General features: G+C 48.5%; 1 protein-coding gene across 2 annotated transcripts in view; it reads left to right on the top strand.

Annotated features, from left to right (window-relative positions):
- Positions 1 to 1,168: 1,168 nt before the first annotated feature.
- VPS37C (VPS37C subunit of ESCRT-I) overlaps positions 1,169 to 18,828 on the top strand; it is a 28,596-nt gene continuing 10,936 nt past the window's right edge. Inside the window, exon 1 of one of the 2 annotated variants that reach the window (XM_060103842.1) lies at positions 1,169 to 1,362. The gene's annotated coding sequence lies outside the window, so the exon portion shown is untranslated. Of the gene's footprint in view, positions 1,363 to 2,621; positions 2,710 to 18,828 lie in introns of those variants that run through there. The other variant, XM_060103843.1, reaches the window with a different exon arrangement.

An 18,828-nucleotide genomic window follows, 5' to 3' on the forward strand; every position in this document is an offset into this window, starting at 1 on the left:
TCACTGATCCCTTCCGTGGTCTAACAGGTGACCTCTGGTTGGAGAAGGGTGATCACCTGACCCAATGGCCGTTAATTCTTAGGAGGCCTGGCAGCCTATGAGGAGGCAAGAAAGAGTAAACTCTGCCCAATAGGGGCAACGGTGATTATCTTAGCCAATTAGATCCACTCCCTCTAGAATTTGAAATAGAAATTTGAGACTACTGAAAGAGTGTTAACACAAAGAAAAAAGAACAGAGTCAAATAAGAAGAATGAGACCTAGAATATTGCTGTTCCTGGCACTATCACCACCCGTGGATTTTATTGTTATGTAACCCAATAATTTCCATTTTGCAGAAGCTGTTTGAGTTGGGTTTCTGTTACTAGAGACGATGGTCTTAATTCAACATCCAAATAAGGTTTTGAATTTGGGTGGCACGGTTTCCTTGGTCTAAGAAACTTTCGTTCTGGGGTCCCATTTTTACAAAGCTGCAATTTATGGACGCTGCTGAGAGGCAAACAGGGAATGGGCTTAATCTCCAGGCCTGGTTGTCCAGTACAAACTGCCTAGAGAAGAGAGCGCTAGCATCAGGGCCTTGCTTCAAGGCACCACCCTCATGATTCTGCGCAAGTGAGGATGTTTAAGGCCATCTGTTATTTTTAAAGCACTACCCATACAGAATGGACTAAATGTAACCTAGGGCCTCGGGAAACAGCTTACTTTTCGGGAAGCTACTCAAGGGTTGTTTTGAGGAGCCCGCCAGTCAGTTCCAGACTGACAGCCACTGCTGTTTGCCAGGGGACACTTAGGACTGTGATCACTCCAGTCCCGGCGTGGGGGTTCCGCAGTCTGAGCTCAGACCATCTAGGGAGTCCCTCGGTACTGGGATTCCATTTGTTTCCTTTCGGGTCTCCTTTGGGCCACTTTGAGCAGCCCCCCCAAGGCCGAGCTCTGTTAAGAAAGGAGACCCCCTCCCGCCTACCAGAGAATCAGCAGACGCTTGCGCAGGCGCACTCGCACAGGACGGCTTGGGTTCCGCCCAATGGGCGGTGTCCCTTCTGGGGGCGGGGCAATGGCCTGCGGGGGTCGGGCGCCCACCATGCGCTGGAGGGATCTCGTGGGCCTTCCCGTGGGTGTGGTCCCGGGTGGCAGCGAGAGTGTGTGGGGGGTGGGGACGGGAGGACGGTGTCTGGGTGAATCAGAGGCCCCCGGCGCGCACAACGTGCTGCGGGACGAGAGGCGTTGGCCCCAGCTCCCAGCGCCCGGACGCTGGAGGGAGGATCACATCCGGCGGGAGGGGGCGGGCTTCGTGGACCCCGGAAGTGTGGGCTCCGGCTGCGATTTAACCCGCGACGGCGGTGGCGGCGACGGCGGCGGCAGGGGTAGGTGAGAGGGGCCCGGGGAGGGGCGAGGACGGGGATGGGGGCGGCGCTGGCAGTTGCTCCCGGCGCGCCTCCGCCTGCCCGCCTCACCTGGCAGAGGCTGGTGATTGGGCGCGAGGGGCGCGTGACTCCAGCGGAGGGCCGGCGCCCCTTCCCCTCGCAGTGGGAGGGCGGGAAGGAGGGAGGCATTGCCCGAGCTCCCCGCGCAGGTCGCGCCTCCAGCACCCCCCCTCACCGCCACCTTTCACCCTCCACCCCGTACTTGAGCGTCCTGCTGGTCACACTTCTGGTGACGTTAGGGCCAGTTTGCCCATTGTATAGGCGGGGAAAGGAGCCTAAGAATGGGGTCTGACTTGCCAGAGGGAGTCCAGAGGCAGAATGGGGTCTGAGGGACGCTCTGGTCTTTTAACTCTAAGGGCTATGCCCTTTCTCCAGGGCAGTGAGGTGGTGGTTTTTCAGCCTTGGTTCTGTTCTTATCCTTTATTCTGGACCCGGACTTGGGCTGCCCAGCATCACTGACCACTCCCTATTTATGGGCCTGCTGGGTACAAAGGTCATTGGTGTTTGTGAATCTCCAGTGTGTGCCTGGTTCCTCCTGAATTTAGAGAGCAGTGGTATGTGCGCGCGCGCGTGTGTGTGTGTGTGTGTGTGTGTGTGTTACTGGCAGAGTTGACTACACCTCAGGGTTTCAGTCCCTGAGACTAGTCAGTGCTTTCTCAGCCACACAATGTCTGGGCTCACTCACCCTGGGAATGTCCACTCTTAGCTCTGGAAACTTCAAAAACTCACTTCCCTTCACTTCAGCAATATCCCAGTAGTACTGTTGCTGACTCAGGCCTTTTCCACCCTCTTCATTGGCTCCCTGCCTCTTACCCAGGAGTCCCATTTCCTACTGCTGTACCCAAGGTGCTGCCACCTGACTGTCAGGCTGTGACTGTCAGCCCTAGAGCTGGAAGTGGTGGTGACCAAGGGATTTGGAAAGGAAAGACTCTGTGGCTATTGTCCAAAGCTGCGACCCTGTACAGTCCTGAACTCTGGTTCTGGATGGGAGTGAGGACTTGGAGTGAAATACTGGACCCTGAAGTGAGAGTTCTTGGCAGTCATAATGTCCAGAAAAGCTTTTTTCCTAGATTATCTGAGAAATCTGGCTTGGTGCCTTTGTAGTTTCTGTCGGGTAGAAATTTTTCTTTGTAGATTTCATCTGGGCAGCTTCTGATGGCTGTGTTCTGTTGTTGTTTGTTTGTTTGTTTTTAAGGTAGCAAAAGCTCTGATTTGTTGCTTGGCTGCCATGCTATTGGCAGTGTTCTGGGGGCTTTGTGAACATACTGGATTCTGGGAACACTCAAGGTAGGTGATGAGCCCATTTTGCAGATGAAGTAAGTGGATAGTAGAGATGTTAGGTAGGGTGCTACAGCCAGTAAATAGCCAAGTTGGGATTTTTAACCCGTCAGTCTATTTCCAAGCTAATGTATTTGCTGGATGTTAAGAATCATCTGTGATGCTTGTTAGAGATACAGAGCCTCACCTCTGGATATTCTTGCTTAGATTCTGGAGAGAGACCCAGGAGTTTGTATTTTTAACACTTGCACTGGGTGATTCTTACTGTAAGGCAAGTTTGGGAAGCACTGCCTTAAGGAGTTCGTAGATTTGCTGAGCTTGGAAGTGAAATTATTTCTAAGGCTTATTATTATTTTTTTGCTTATTGCTGTGTAATTTGCTAATCTGCCGTTAAAAGGGCATTGGGGTAGCTAGCTGTATGAATCATCTCTTGAACACTGTTGGCCAGTCCTAGTAGGGTTTTTCCAGACTGACCTAATCAGGTCAGCAAAGACCTTGTTTTTTGTTTTTGTTTTTTTTTGCGGTACGCGGGCCTCTCACTGTTGTGGCCTCTCCCGTTGCAGAGCACAGGCTCCGGACGCGCAGGCTCAGTGGCCATGGCTCACGGGCCTAGCCGCTCCGCGGCATGTGGGATCTTCCCGGACCGGGGCATGAACTCGTGTCCCCTGCATCGGCAGGCGGACTCTCAACCACTGCGCCACCAGGGAAGCCCAAAGACCTTGTTTTAATACGATTGGATCTCTGTTCGGAAATTCTTTTAGTTTCTCCTCAGAGTTTGGAGTTTTCAGAAGGTTCCAGTTCATTCCTGGATAGTTGCCCCTTGACAGAGAGACCTCTGTAAAGGCAAAGGTCTGTGAGCTTTTGGGAGCTTTAAAGGCATGTCTATTTAGCAGGTGTTTCCTCCACTGCATTTCTCTCCCCTTTCACTGGTTTATGTCAAAGGCTTGAGCAACTACCAAACAGCTTTGTTTATTGTGATTTAGCTGGGGCTGACAAGTGGAGTCCCTGGGGCTTAGGATGGGCCAGACAGGGGAGGAGAGGGAACACTGAACCGTGGAAGTCAAACAGATAACCCACGTCAGTTATGCCTAGCATTGAGGACATGTTAAGTACTGCTAATTTATCTGCTCCCTCCTGGGCAGAGTTAGAAGTAGTGAAAGAGGCAAAGTCAGCATTATGCTGTTACTTTATTCTTCCTCTGTCCAGTGAACATGGATTTCTAATTTAATTTCTTTGTAAACAGAGGATGTACTTTGTATGCTTTGAATTGTTTTAATTTACTGTTCCATACATAAACATTTTGGGGTGTATGTTCTTTTGATGAATTGACCTCCTTTATCATGAAATGACCCTTTTAATCCCTGATAGTGTTCTTTGCTCTGAAATCTACTTTGTCTTGTTTTAATATAGCCAATCCAACTTAAAAAAAATTTAGTGCTAATGGATTGATATCCAGAATATTTGAAGAATTCCTACAACTCAACAGTGAAAAAACAAACAACCTGATTAAAGTAGGCAAAGGACTTGAATAGACATTTCTCCAAAGAAGGTATACAGATGGCCAGTAAGCACATGAAGATACTCAACATCACTAGTCATTAGGGAAATATGAACCAAAATGACAATGAAATACCACTTCACACCCATTAGAATAACTCTTGTTAAAAAAACCCAAAAAACACCAGAGGTATTGGCAAAGATGTGGAGAAATTGGAACCCTTATTTATATTACTGGTGGGAATGTAAAGTGTGCAGCTGCTGTGGAAAACAGTATGGCAATTCCTCAAGATAGAATTACCATATGATCTAGCAATTCCAATTCTGGGTATATACCCTAAAGAAGTATAAGCAGAGACTCAGACATATATTTGTACACCAATGTTTCTGGCAGCATTATTCACAATAACCAAAAGGTAGAAGCAACCCAAGGGTCCACTGACAGATGAATGGATAAATAAAATGTGATACATGCATACAATAGAATATTATTCAGCTTTAAAAAGGAAGGAAAATTTTGACAACATGGGTGAAACTTGAAGAAATAATGCTTAGTGAAACAAGTCAGTCACAAACGCATAAATATTGCATGATTCCTCTTATATAAGGTTCCTAGAGTAGTTAAATTTATAGAGACAGGAAGAGTGATGGTTGCCCAAGGCTGGGGGAAGGGAGGAATGGAAGTTAATGTTTAATGGGTACGAAGTTTCAGTCTGGGATAATGAAAAAGTTCTGGAGGTAGATGGTGGTGATGGTTGTACAACAGTGTGACGTATTTAATGTCACAAAACAGTACACTTAAAATGTTTAAAATGGTAAATTTTATGTATGTTTTACCACAGTTAAAAAAATTGATAGGGATTTTAAAAAATTAGTGTGGTATATCTCTTTACATCTTTTTACTTTTGGACTATTTGTGTCTTTATTTTTAAAGTGGGTTTCTTGTAGGCAGCATATAGATGAGTTTTGCATTTTGTGAAATCCAGTCTTAAAAATTCTGCCTTTTGGGCTTCCCTGGTGGCGCAGTGGTTGAGAGTCCACCTGCCGATGCAGGGTACATGGGTTCATGCCCCGGTCCGGGAGGATCCCACATGCCACGGAGTGGCTGGGCCCCGTGAGCCATGGCCGCTGAGCCTGCGCGTCCGGAGCCTGTGCTCCACAATGGGAGAGGCCACAACAGTGAGAGGCCCGTGTACCGCAAAAAAAAAAAAAAAAAAATTCTGCCTTTTAATTGGGATGTTTAGACCATTTACATTTAATGTGATTATTAGTGTAGTTGGGTTTAACTCTCAAGGTCCTTATACTCCACTGTCTTGCTCCAGATCATATGTTTTAATTTAACGTGAGCATGTCACTTGGGCTGTTTCCCTTGCAATTCCCTCTGACAGCTGTGCTCTGAGTCCAAGATGTGCTCTGAGTCTACTTGTTGGGTAGACATCCTGTCAGAGGTTCCTCGGTGGGGTGCAGTTGACTGAGGGGCAGGCCTTGAATCTGAGACACATGGGGTGCTGGGCGCTGGGCCCTGGTGGGATCCATCTCTGCTCTAGAGCACAGCGTATGGGGGATCTGCTTGCGTCCGGAGCCCAGGTTACGTCTCCTACCCAGGTTTGCGTCTGAAGGGTTAACGACTCTAGCTGGGTTTAACTTTATCATCTTGCTGCTTGTTTTCAATCTGTTCCATGTTCTTTCTTCCCATGTCCCTTTTTTCCTGACCTCCCTGGGACTGAGCAGTTTTTATGATTCCATTTGTTCCATTAGTTTATTAGCTGTAACTGTAACTGTTTTTTTTTTTTTTTTTTTTAAAGTGGTTGCTTGGGAATTCCCTGGCGGTCCAGTGGTTAGGACTCGGCCCTTTCACTGCCGTGACTCGGGTTCAGTCCCTGGATGGGGAACTAAGATCTGGCAAGCTGTGTGATGCAGCCAAAAAGAAAAATAAATAAAAAGAAAAGAAAAAGAAAAAGAGTGGTTGCTTTAAGATTTGTAGTGCGCATCTTTTTTGTTTCTTCACTTTATTGTGCTTCACTTTATTGTGCTTTGCAGATACTGTGGGTTTAAAAAAAAAATAAATTAGAGGTCTGTGGCAATCCCACATCAAACAAATCTGTTGGCACCACTTTTCCAACAGCATTTGCTCACTCACTTCATGTCTGTGTGTCACATTTCGGTAGTTCTCTCAATATTTCAAAGTTTTCCATTTTTATTATATTTGTCATGGTGATCTGTGATCAGTGATTTTTTATGTTACTACTGCAAAAGATTATGACTCACTGAAGGCTCAGATAATGGTTAGCAGTTTTTTAGCAATAAAGCATTTTGAATTAAAATTATCTATTTGATATATAATATCGGCCGCTATTCTTGATCACTTCAGGCAGGAGGGGAATTCTTTTTTTTTTAACGTCTTTATTGGAGTATAATTGCTTTGCAGTGGTATGTTAGTTTCTGCTGTATAACAAAGTGAATCTGCTACATATATACATATATCCCCATATCTCTTCCCTCTTGCGTCTCCCTCCCACATAGTATGCCTCTTTAACCTGTCACAGTCTATCATCAAGTGGTCTTGTACAGCACGTTACACTAACAATAGTACACTCCCATTTCCCCCCTCCTGGCCTTTATGCTGTTGTGGTCACACGTTTCACTTGTATGTGTGTTATAAATCCCGCAATACATTATTACTTTAAACAGTGAATTATTTTGTAACGAGGTTCAAAAGAAAGCAAAAGCTCTTTTATATTTACTTTTTAATATATATTACATGTTTATCATTTCCAGTGCTCTTTATTCCTCTCTGTAGATCCAGACTTCCACTTCGTTTTACATTCCTTCTGACTTGAGGACTTTTAAAAAACATTTCTTATTCTGCTGGTCTGTTGGTAGTGAATTCTTTTAGTTTTTGGATGTCTGAGAAAGTCTTTATTTTGTCTTTGTTTTTGAAAGATATTTTTCCTGAATATAGAATTCTAAGTCAGTTATTTTTCTTTCAGCATTCTAAGATGTGGTTCCATTGTCTTCTCTTACATTGTTCTATGAGTAATCCACTGTTGTTCTTATTTTTTTTTTCTTCTATTCTTATGTGTCTTTTTTCCTTATGGCTACTTTTCTTTTATTACTGGTTTTAAACAATTTAATTAGGATGTGCCCTGGTGTAGTTTTCATATTTCGTGTGCTTGGGTTAATTGAGTTTTTGCATCTGTGGGTTTAAAACTTTTATCAAATTTGAAAACTTTTCAGCTAGTAATTCGTCAGGTATTTTCTCTCTTCTCTCTTTCTTCTTTGGGGACTCCAGTTACATGTATTTTAGGATGCTTAAAGTTGTTCGACAGCTCTCTGATTCTCAATTTATTTTTTCCCCCATCTTTTTTTTTTTTTTTTAATTTGTGGTTTGTTTTGCATAGTTTCTATTGCTCTTTATTTAAGTTCACTGATCTTTTCTTCTTTAGTGGCTAATCTGTTGTTATTTCCATCTGGTATACTTTTTATCTCAGACGTTTGTAGTTTCCATTTCTAGAAGTTTGATTTGGGTCTTTTTTATATTTTCCATGTCTCAACTTAACATTCTCAATCTTCTTTAGCATCTTGAATATATGAAATATGGTTGTAGTAACCATTTTAGTGTCCTTGTCTGCTAATTTTGTTATCTGTATTTTTGAGTCTGTTTTACTGATTGATTTTTTTCCTCATTATGGATCGTATTTTCTTCTTCGTATGTCTGGTAATTTTTGATTGGATGTCAGATGTTGCGAATTTTACCCTGTTGGGTGCTGAATATTTTTGCATTTTTATAAATATTCTTGGCATTGTTTTGGGACACTCTTAAGTTACTTGGAAACAGTTTGATCCTTTGACGCCTCACTGTTAAGCTTTGTTAGCTGGGACCAGACCAGCCTTTAGACTAGGGTTAATTTTACCCACTACCAAAGCACTACCCTTTTCAGTGCTCTACTGATGTCCTGTGAGTTAGGAGGTATTTCCACTCTGGTGAGTGGGGACACAGATTAGTCTTGGCTCAGTTTGAGGCCCAAGGATTGTTCCCTCTAATCCTGACCAGTACTGTAAACACTCAGCAGAAAACTGGAGGGGGACCCCCCTGCAGATTTCCAGAGTTCACGGTGTAGCTCTCTCCTCTCTGGTATTTGACCCTGTGAACTCTGGCTACCGTGGCCTCCCTAGATTCCCAACTCTCTCTTCCCAACTTGGGGAGACTGTCAGGCTCTGCCTGGGTACCCACTCCCTGTGCCATGGCCTGAAAACTCTCTCTAGACAGTAAGTTGGGGCAATTGTAGAGCTCACGTCATTTGCTCCCTGCTCCCATCCCCCGCTCCCACCCAGGAATCCATCCTCTGCTGCCAGATATCCAATGTCTGGAAACGGTTGTTTCATTTCTCTTTTCTCATTTGTAGTTGTTTGAGGCAGGAGAGTAAATCTGGTCCCTGTTCCTCTAAGTTTGCCAAAAAGTGGAGGTTCCTGTGCAGTCAGCACTTGCTGAGCACCTTGTGTGTGCTAGGCATTGACCTCGGTGCTGGGATGCAGACATGAGTGAGCCGTGCACTGGGCCCTTGGGGAGCTCCCAGTCTTGCTGGAGAAACATGCTGATTCCTACGTAGTAATTTCTGCGTGGTACTTACAGGGCACAGTGGGAGGGCAGGACGAAGTCTTTGGGTGCAGGAGCAAGGAATGCTTCCCAGAGAGCTGACAGTGAAGGATCAGCAGGCATTTTCAAACTAGAGAAGGTGTAGGAAAGAAATTTCAGGCAGAGGGAATTGTACGAGCAAAGGCAGGGCAGCAGAGCTGGGAACTCCCAGAGGGCAGGGTCCTTGCTGTATTGATCTTTATAGATGTGGAATATTTGTCGGGTGATTGGAAGCATGTTGTTTGTTCTGGGAATAGGTAGAACAGAGAGAGTCAGGATGAAGCCCGCAGCCTATGGGGGAGAGGAGGGAGGTCTCGCTGGAAGGAGAGGCTCGGGGTCTGCTGGTGCAGGGCCTTGTAGGCCAAACCAAGGAGCACAAGATTTTGAACATGATCCTAAACACTGGTTTTTTGTTTGTTTGTTTGTTTTTGTTTTGTTTTGTTTTTTGCTTCATCAGGTCTTAGTTGCAGCACGCGGGATCTTTCGTTGCGGCATGGGCTCTTCGTTGGGGCGCACGGGCTCCTCTTTAGTTGTGGTGCGTGGGCTCCAGAGCACATAGGCTCTCTAGTTGAGGCATGTGAGCTCAGTTGCAGTGTGTGGGCTTGGTTGCCCGGCGGCATGTGGGATCTTAGTTCCCCGACCAGGAATTGAACCCGTGTCCCCTGCATTGGAAGGTGGATTCTTAACCACTGGACTGCCAGGGAAGTCCCAAACACTGGGTTTAAAAAAAAAAAGTTTTCAGCAGGGTGCAAGAGCTCTGATCGACTGCGTTCTCTGGAGATTACTGGGGGATGTGGAAGAGGGCTGGAGAGGGCTGAGTCTGCGAGAACCAGGCAGGCAGCTGCTGGGGAGGCTGGCTTGTGGTGGACGTTCTGCACCAGGGTGGAAACGAGTCCAGAGCTGAGTGCGGCCGCTGGTCCGGCATTGCCACCTCTAACCTGTCTGACGATAGCCTTTGTATAGATTCCTGCCTGAGTCCAGAGTAGATTTGAGGAGGCTCGGGCCTGGTTTCTCTTTTTCTGTGGCTACACTGTTGCCCCCAACACACCTGCCTGCCTCTGCTGGAGCCAGAAGTTCATAGGGTCAGACGTCGCTGGCAGGGGTAGGGTCGGGAGCTGCCCCACTTTATACTAGCCTAGGATGGCCCCAGATCCGCGAGAAAATAGAGTCTCATCATCTCGGACTTTGAACAGACACGCTTGAGTGACCCCGTACAGACTCCTGTTATTTGTCCTGAGCGTGTCTTTGGCTTGACCTTAATCTTGATCCTTCCTTAAGGATGGTTGAACCTATTTGGTCAGCTTGATCTGCAGATTAGAAAGTGTGGGGTGGGGTGAAGGACTGACAGCTGCAGTGTGAGATCCCTTCTGAGTCATCTCAACAGTTGGGATGGAGGAGAAACGGATGGAAGTTCAGTGGGAAGAAGCTTAGGATGGTTTTCTTTTCAAGTCAGAGCCAGGGACCAGACAATGAGGATGCTTCTCTAAGTGGCTGGGTTGTGTTTTACTGTCAGGAAGTTTCAGGAACAGGCTGCTTGTTAGATGACCTGTTTCTTGGCCGTCGTCTTGATTGAAGCTGAATGCTGTTGACCAGAGTTATATCCAGCCATCTGAGTTCCGTCGCTCTGTTGACTGATGTGGTCTCTGGAGGAATCTTAAGTTTTCTCTCCTTAGTGTCCACGTGGGAAGGGCTTGAGTTGCAGAGGTAGGAATGGGCTGAGTGTGTGAGCTTAGCCACGGTGATGAGAATCATGACCCTTTATTGAGCTCAGCCTGAGAGCCAGGCTCTTAGACTTCCTGGGCACTAACTCTTTTCATCCTTATGAAAGTCCTCTGTTACTGAAGAGACCGATGTATGGAGAGATTAAGTAAGCTGCCTCTGCCCTTTCTTGCTTCGTCTCCCAAAGACTCGTCCTGCCCTGTGCTCTGTGAGTACACGTAGCATTTACTGCGCAGAGCCCTCCTTCCCTCCCTCTTTGCCCTGCTGGTGAGGCATCGCTGCTGGACGAGGGGGGCTTGGGCAGAGGGTGGGGCGGGGGGAGCGTTGGGATTTGCAGAGGTGAGGGGTTAGGGCAGTGGTTTTCCAGCTGCCTTCTGGCAAGGTGCCTCGGGGACCCCCTTGAGGTCAAGGGGGAGACCGAGCTGGGAGAGTAGGGCTCTCCCCTACCCCTTCGCCCAGAGCATGGCCTCTGTGATCTGTTCCGTGCGCTGGGGGTGTGAAACAGTTTCGGAAAACAACAGGAGTGGGCACACCAGGCAAGTGGGAAAAGAGGATGGCGGCGGCACGTCCTGACAGCATGGCAGGCTGTGCTTAGATGGCTCCCAGCTGGAGGGTCAGGGTGCGGGGAGATAAGCAGAAGAGGGAGGGAGGGAGGGAAGAGATGGCTAGCTTCGGGGAAGGTTGGAGGGAATTGGAAGCAGTGTTTTAAAAAGAAATGAATCCAGAGGTGCCTGGCGTATTAGAGGTGGGAAGACCCACTTGGAGTTTGTGGAAGGGCCGGGATGGATGCACCTAAAAGACATTGGAACAACGACTAGATAAAACCTGGTGGTGGACGTCAGAGGTGAGGAAGATGGCCTGGAGAGTTAGAAGTTAGGGTGAGAAGCTTGAGGGTGCTGATGGGAGTGGAGGTTGGGAGGGGAGTCTAGTTTGAGGAGAAAAAAGGTGATGAGAGTGCCCCCTGCACTTGGCCCAGTAAACAGCTCATCATTCCTGGGTCTTCTCACTTGGGGGCCTGCCTCTGGGAAAAGAGGTGTCAGATGAACTCGAGGAGGATTCGCTCATGTAAATATCAATGTAAAGATGATACTTTCCTTCCAAAAACCTTGTCCTGAGAGATTGTACATCCCTCCCGTAGATGGGCCCCCTTTATATTTGTGGACCTTTGTTCAGATTGGTCTGGAGCCCGTTTCAGAAAGCCACACTGTTTGCTTCCCTCTGGGACCTGTTCTTTCAGAGTCCTCCCCCACGAGCCTAACTGGGTGCCTGGCAGGGTTGTCAGGCAGCATTTTACAACAATAAGTTTTAAAAAGGTGTGAGAATGTAAGAATTGATGCTACCTAGCGTTTGCTTGGTGGTTTTCCTAGCACCTCCAGAAGGTCTCATGTTTATTTCTTGTTAAGTCCTCATAACCGGCCCATGAGGTTGGTAGAGTTAGTCCCATTCTACCAATAAGAAGCAGAATTAGGAGGCTGAATAACTTGCCCAAGGTCATGTAGCCAGTAAAAGGTCACGCTGGGGTTTGAATCCAGAATATTGGGCTCTCAAGCCCTGAACTCTTTCCACTGCTTTTCACACTGTCTTAACTGTTCAGCACTGGGGGCTATGGAGAGGGCTCCGACTCCAATCCCAACCCCAGAAATTCCTTAGAAAGAATGAAAACTAAAGAAGTCTCCCTTCTGGAGCATACACACCAACTTTTCAGATGGTTGGGGCAGGTTAATTCGACGGTGTTTTGGGCCAGGTGAGAAGCGCATGATGGTTGGCTTGCTTTTATCAACTCCTGTGGGAAGTTAGGTGACTGAAGGCCTGGTTCCTTGATCGCGTGGCTGGAATCATCCTGGGAAAAGAAAAATAGATCAGGTCAACACGTATTTCCTCATTAAGCAGCAGGCTTAGAAAGGTTTCTGAGGCAACCACAGGTGTTTCTGACAAGAGGGGTGGGATGGGGCCAGTTCCGTATAACATGTGCAGATTGAACTGTGCAGGTTGCTATGGTAACAGCTTCTTATGCTACCATAGGGAGATGTGGGAAACTTATAAGAAACCAAAGGCCTTTGCAACTCTCCTTGCAGTGTGATTTCAGGCTTGAAGTAGCTGGCAAGGAAAGGTTGGCTGGTAACGGAGAGGAGGGGAGTAATTGGAGCCGGTGCCGGTGCATTGGCTCCTGGCAGAGTCAGGAGAACGGAAGCGCCTGGCTCGGTCACAGTTCTGTGTCATGGTTCAGTGGTAGCGATCATTTTGCTTGACTCAATATTGAGCCCCGGGGGTGTCAGGAGTCACCTCTAATCATCGGATTGCGCCCCCCCTCCAGGAGGCAGAATAAATTAATACTTGTTTAGGGCGCAGGAGCTTGCAGAGCTTTCTCAGGGCCGTTTGCTCGTCCCAGGCACACATGCGATCCCCAAGGTGGGATTATAATCATGGTGCCCATTTTCCCGATGAGGAAACTGAAGTTAAGGGACTTGATCAAGGTCACACAGCTAAAAAGCTGAGGAGCCAAAACGCAAACCCAGGGCGTCAGTCCTCAAATTCTGTGCGTTTCTACTCTGCGCCCAGCCAGGAGAGAACTGGCACTAATTGTTTAGGCAGAAGCAAGGGACAAGGGGCGCTGCAAGGCATCTGTACGACTGGCACACCTTAACTCTGATCTGAGCACCCTCACACTTAGAAAATGCTGAGTTTTGCTTTCAGTCTTGACTTTCTTTTTTCTTTCTTTTTTTTTTTTTCTGAGTTTATCCTTGCATAGGATCTGGTATCAGTTGAAACTATTTGTTGTTGAGCTGAACAGTCCCGGGATAGATCCCTGTTGAGCAAGAGCCATCAGTACCTTGCTTTCTTTTCCACCTGTTGAGTTCAGATCTTGGGGGCTGTCCTGAGGTGAACGCTCGCCAGCATCCTCTCCCCACCGGGACATTCTGCAGCCTCCCCCTCGGGGAGCGGGTAAGGAATGGCACCGCTCTGGCCTGGATCCACTAGGGGTAGTGTAGTCGCCTCTGGGCCTCACTATCTTCCACTAGATCGTGTTCGTCGTGTCCGAGGTATGTGGAGCTCGATTTCGTCAAGATAGAGTAGTGGAAAGAAGTCGAGGCCAAGAGACGCAAGCAGCAGGGGCCAGGGGCTGGAGACTTTGCGTCCCCTCCCAGTGGTGTGTGGCTTCCCAAGGCCCAGGGGCTGCACCTGGAAACTGCCTCCTTGGTTCTGGCTGGCGCTGCTCTAGCTATGTCAACCCCCGCACAGTGTTCTGTGACAGAAGGTGGGCTCCAGGACACCTGAGAAATGTCTGTCACCTCCCCTCTCCCCTGCCCCCACCCCTCCTGTAGAATCTCTCCTCCTCACATGTGTCTCTCATGGAGGGTATGGTGTTGATTTCAGGTGACAAAGCACAGCCCACCCTGTGTTTGTTACAACTTTGAATTGGTTACTGAAATTTAAAAGTGGGGCGATGTCACAGTGATCTGGATTTCTAGCCTCTCTTGGAGACCCGGCAGGTCTGGCAACGCTGGACCCACCCTCCTACCTGCAGGAGGTGCCTGAGCTGGGCTGGAGCCTGTGCTTTCAGGAGACACGGTGTCTGACATGCCTGCCTGGCCTGTGTAGGCATCTGGGTTTGTGACCTCTGTGGAGGTGAAAGCTGCAGAGGAGACAAAAGAAAGGTAGGAAGGAAGGAAGAAAGAAAAGAAAGAAGGAAAGAAAGAAGGAAAGGAAAAGAAAAAGAAATGGGAAGGAAATCTAAAAAAGAGGGGACATGTGTCTATGTATAACTGATTCGCTTTGCTGTACAGCAGAAACTAACAACATTGTAAAGCAACTATACGCCAGTAAAAATTAATAAAAAAAAGAAAAGAAAAGAAAGTTTTTTCCCCAGGGGTTGTTAGTGAGGAAACGGTGATGCATTTTCTCTTCTTGGTGGAGGGAATGCAGATTCACACCTGCTCGTTTCCCACCTCCTCCCGGTCTCATCTCCTTAGAGTGGGTGGTGTCGCCCCCGCAAAGAGCTGCTGTCTCTATACCTGTGCATGCCGTGCAGCTGCCTTCCCTTCTCAGCCCTCCTCACCCCGTCTATGGCCTTGAGCATCTGCAGTAGCTCCCACGACGGCCCGGCTGTCGCCTGCCCCCGACCTTCTGATTCCTGTCCCAGCACGAATGGCTCCAGCGACGAGGACCTGTGGGCTTCTCACGCCCCCAGCCCTCAGAGCTGACCGCCTCCCCACTTCTCACTCTGCTCTCACCTGGATTCACCATGATTTGTCGTGAAGTGTTTCAATTTTTAAAACCAAACTGGGTTCCTATAGCATCAGTGTTTACATAAGGCTGCATCTGGCACGTTGTAAGAAGGCAGTAGATATTTATTTCCATCCCTCTGCTCCTATTTATCCTTCCTCCCTTTATCTGGGGCCTTGCCCTGTTCTTGGTATATAGTAATTGCTCATTAAATGTTTATTCAGTGAAGCAGGAAGAAATGAATGAAGGCTGGAAAAGTAGAAGCAACCCCGTCCTCATATCCCTGTGTCTCGCCCACCAGCTGACTGCCTGGTTCTCTCCCTGCCTCTGGCTGTTTTTCGGCAAGCATTACCCTGCACTGTCTGTGTGCCGGCCTCTGCCGGGCCCTGGAAATACAAAGGTGAACGAGAATTCTCCTTGCCTTCAAGGGGCTTGCCTCTCCTCACTTGAACTCTTCTCCCCTGGGGCAGACCCCGGGTACCACCCGAGAAGCGGTGGTAACCTGGGCACCGTGGTAACTGGGAGGGGATCCAGCTCAGGGCCTGAGTGCCCAGGGCTGAGGTCGTTGGACTTGTCAGGCCTCCAGAAACAAAAGTGTATGGACTCTGCGCCCCTAAATAGCTTCGCAGTAACCCCCCAGTTCTCTATACTTGGTGGCATCCCTGGTGGTCGTGGCCACTTTGAGAAGCTCTGGTTTGGATTTTTTCTGCCACCTTGGATGATCCAGAAGCAGGACACTGACGGCAACAGATGCCCAGACTTTGGGGGCACCTGCTTTCTGGGCCTTGGGCAGAATATTGTCCTGTTCTCACCGCCCCCAGCCCCCCAACCTGTTTTTCAAACTATGACAAGTGCTTGTTGCTCTCAGCCTCAGGCCTCATCCTTGGGTGACCCAGGATCAGGTGATGTCCGTGGACTTCTGAAAGAAAGGCACCGGTACCTTCTAGGGGTGGACGGTGCTGTGATGAATCTCGTAAGATGGGACTTGCCCGCTCCTCGGGCCTGAGATGTTTTCAGCGGGCACAGATGGGAGCGACCTGCACCCGGGAGGCAGGCGCCGAGGAGGGCCCGGGTGATCGGTGACTTGCACGGGCTTGTAATCTCTGCATCTTGGATGACCTTATAACTAAACTCTACCCTCATCGCTCCCCTGTGTCGTTTGTGAAATCAAAATACCGGAGGTGGGAAGGGACGCTGGCCTCCGGTGGTTCGGCCCCAACAGTTTGTAGGACCTTGGGCAATACAGCCGTTTATAGGACCTTGGGCAATACCCTTACTGTTGTCTCTGGCTTTCATTTCATCTCTGAAGTAGGAGTGATTATGCCCTGTGTTCACTTTACTTACTAGGCTGATTATATAAATTAATGGGAGAGTTTGCAAAGGGCTTTGAGCTGTGGGACCATCAGGGTCCCATTTGACAAGTAAGGAAAATTGGGGCACATTTGGGTGCGGGATCCTGAGCACACCTGTTCTAGAAGAAATGGGGACGTGTGGCTCTTCCACATGCCAGCAGCCTCTTGTGGAGCGGTGTGAGTGGAGGCGGCTGGGTGGGCAGAGCCTGGTGGAAGGAGCAGCGGGCCGGGTCAGGGCTCCCAGCTCTGGCTTGTCTTGTCTCCATAGGCAAGTTACATGCCACTCTACCTTAATTTCACCAGCTGTGAAATGGGCATCGTAGAATTGAGAGGGATGTTGAGTTAGAAACCAGAAAAGGTGGAATAAGAAGAAAAGCACTACAGCCCACAGCCCACTATGGCTGAGTACATTTCACCTGAAAACTCGCTATATGGGAAGAGGTCCGCTTCCAGTAGTATCGAGGACTTCGGAATATGCAGGCTGATCTTGAGAGTTCATTCTAATGACCTGCATGAAATGAAGGTATTTCATACCTGAAGTTCTTGAGGCATTTCAAACATGCATGGCCTGCTTTGAAGTCTGCAATGAAAGGGAATTGACACAGGAGAGAGGCTTTTTATGACCAGAGGGCTGAGATGGTCTTTATTCTTCTTGTATTTTGAGAGTAGCCCTCTTTCCCAATCAGGGAATGGCAGAGATAGTCATCCCCGAAGGGTGAGGAATGCCAGGTTCAAGGCTTTGGCGCATACCAGCAGAATGGAATCCTCTTCCCTGGCCAGGGGGCCTGATCCAGGGAGATCGTGGTCTAATTAGGGGAGCTGTGGGTTTCGTTCCTTGCCCGTTTGGGGTGAGTTCTCGCTGTCTAAAAGACGTGATTATCCAGATCACCAGGTAGATAGATGTTTCAGGGATTTTTGCCACGAGGAGTTAATTTTTTTCTAAGCAACAGTTTGTTTCTTTCTTTCTTTCTTTCTTTCTTTTTTTTTTTAAAAAAATATTTATGTATTTATTTATTTTTTGGCTGTGTGGGGTCTTCATTGCGGCTCGTGGGATCTTTCATTGTGGTGCACGGGCTTAGTTGCCCCGCGGCATGTGGGATCTTAGTTCCCGGACCAGGGATCGAACTGTCATCCCCTGCATTGCAAGACTGATTCTTAACCACTGGACCACCAGGGAAGTCCCACCACCAGGAGTTTAAAACCATCAAACAGAACCAGGTGTGGGGCTTCAGCTGGCAGAGGAACGTTATCATTTGGGCTGGTGGTTGGAGGGGAGGGCATCTCGGGGGGCCGTGTGTAGTGGTACAGGGGGTCACACACTTCAGCACACCCTGGAATCGCCTGGGGTGCTCCCTTGCTTGCTTATTTCTTGATTGGCCACCATTCTTTATTGAACACAGGAAAGTCTCCTTTCTTGCTAAATATCTACAGTGACTTACGACCAGACTTTGATGAGTTAGATCCTTGCCGCTGCCCCTGTCCTTGTGGAAGCAGCAGCCTCACACAGGTTTTAGCAACATCAGGGACTTCGTGTGACCTGGGACTCTCAGGCCCGGGGGGAAGGCTTGGCAGCTTTGTCTTCACAGACTCACCTGCGAACGCCCACGTGCACTACAAGGTCAAGAAGGGTGGACGTGCACACCGGACGCACAGAGGCATCAGTACTGCCCTTTGGTCAGCCCCATTAGTACAACAGTTCAGTATGTTGTACAATACTTGAAAGTTTTATAAAGGTTTTGCTTTGGTGACTTTAATCAAAACGTTTCCCTTTGTGGGGGGAATGACTTGTGAAGGCAAGCCCGTCAGGGAAGCCAGGCCCCTCAGGGGGCTGCAGGGTGGGTCCTACATCAGCACCTCCTGTGCAGTCAGATGAGCTCCCTGGGCCTTCTGGGCTGAGAGGCCCAGCATAGACGCCCTCGGCCTCTCCCCGCCTCGGCCGGCATGCAGCGCGGCTCTCCTGGTCTGCTCGAAGCCGGACGTTGTGGCAGGTGTGCTCGTCGTATGGATCTCCCCGTGCGGGTGGCCGAGCTTGGGTTGTCCTCTCCAGACTGTAGCCCCCACGTTCTGCTGGTCAGCCTGGACACTGTGGTGGCCTCACCTGGTGGCGCTCAATGTCAGGCCGTAGGCACCCGAAGGGTAGTGCGTGTGGGGTCCTGGCGGAGACTCGGTAGAAACGGCACAGGGGGATTGAGCCCCCGATTCTCATCCTGCCTCTGCAGGGACTCGTTGACAAATCCCTTCCTCTCCGGGGTCTCTGCCTTTCCTCTGTCAGATGAGGCTACACCCACCTGAGTGCCCTCAGAGAGGAGGGGGCAAGAGGATGACAGATGCTAAGCTAGCTGGACACAGGTAGCTCACTAAAGAGGAAAACTTCACTAAAAATTAAATTAAATTATTATGCTGAGTGAACTAAGTCAGGCAGAGAAAGACAAGTACTGTATGATTTCACTTACGTGCGGAATCTAAAAAACAAATGAACAAGCGTAGCAAAACAGAAACAGAGACGTAGATACGGAGAACAAACAGGTGGTTACCAGAGGCGGGGGTGTGTTGCAGGGAGGAGAGACATAGGTGAGGGAGACTAAGAGGTACAGACTTGCAGTTGCAAAGTAAGTGAGTCAACGAGTATAAGATGTACAGTGTGGGGAATATAGTCAATAACTAAGTAATATCTTTGTATGGTGACTGAGTGTAACTAGA

Source organism: Mesoplodon densirostris, chromosome 7 (assembly GCF_025265405.1).
Source record: "Mesoplodon densirostris isolate mMesDen1 chromosome 7, mMesDen1 primary haplotype, whole genome shotgun sequence".
Classification (NCBI taxonomy): domain Eukaryota; kingdom Metazoa; phylum Chordata; class Mammalia; order Artiodactyla; family Ziphiidae; genus Mesoplodon; species Mesoplodon densirostris.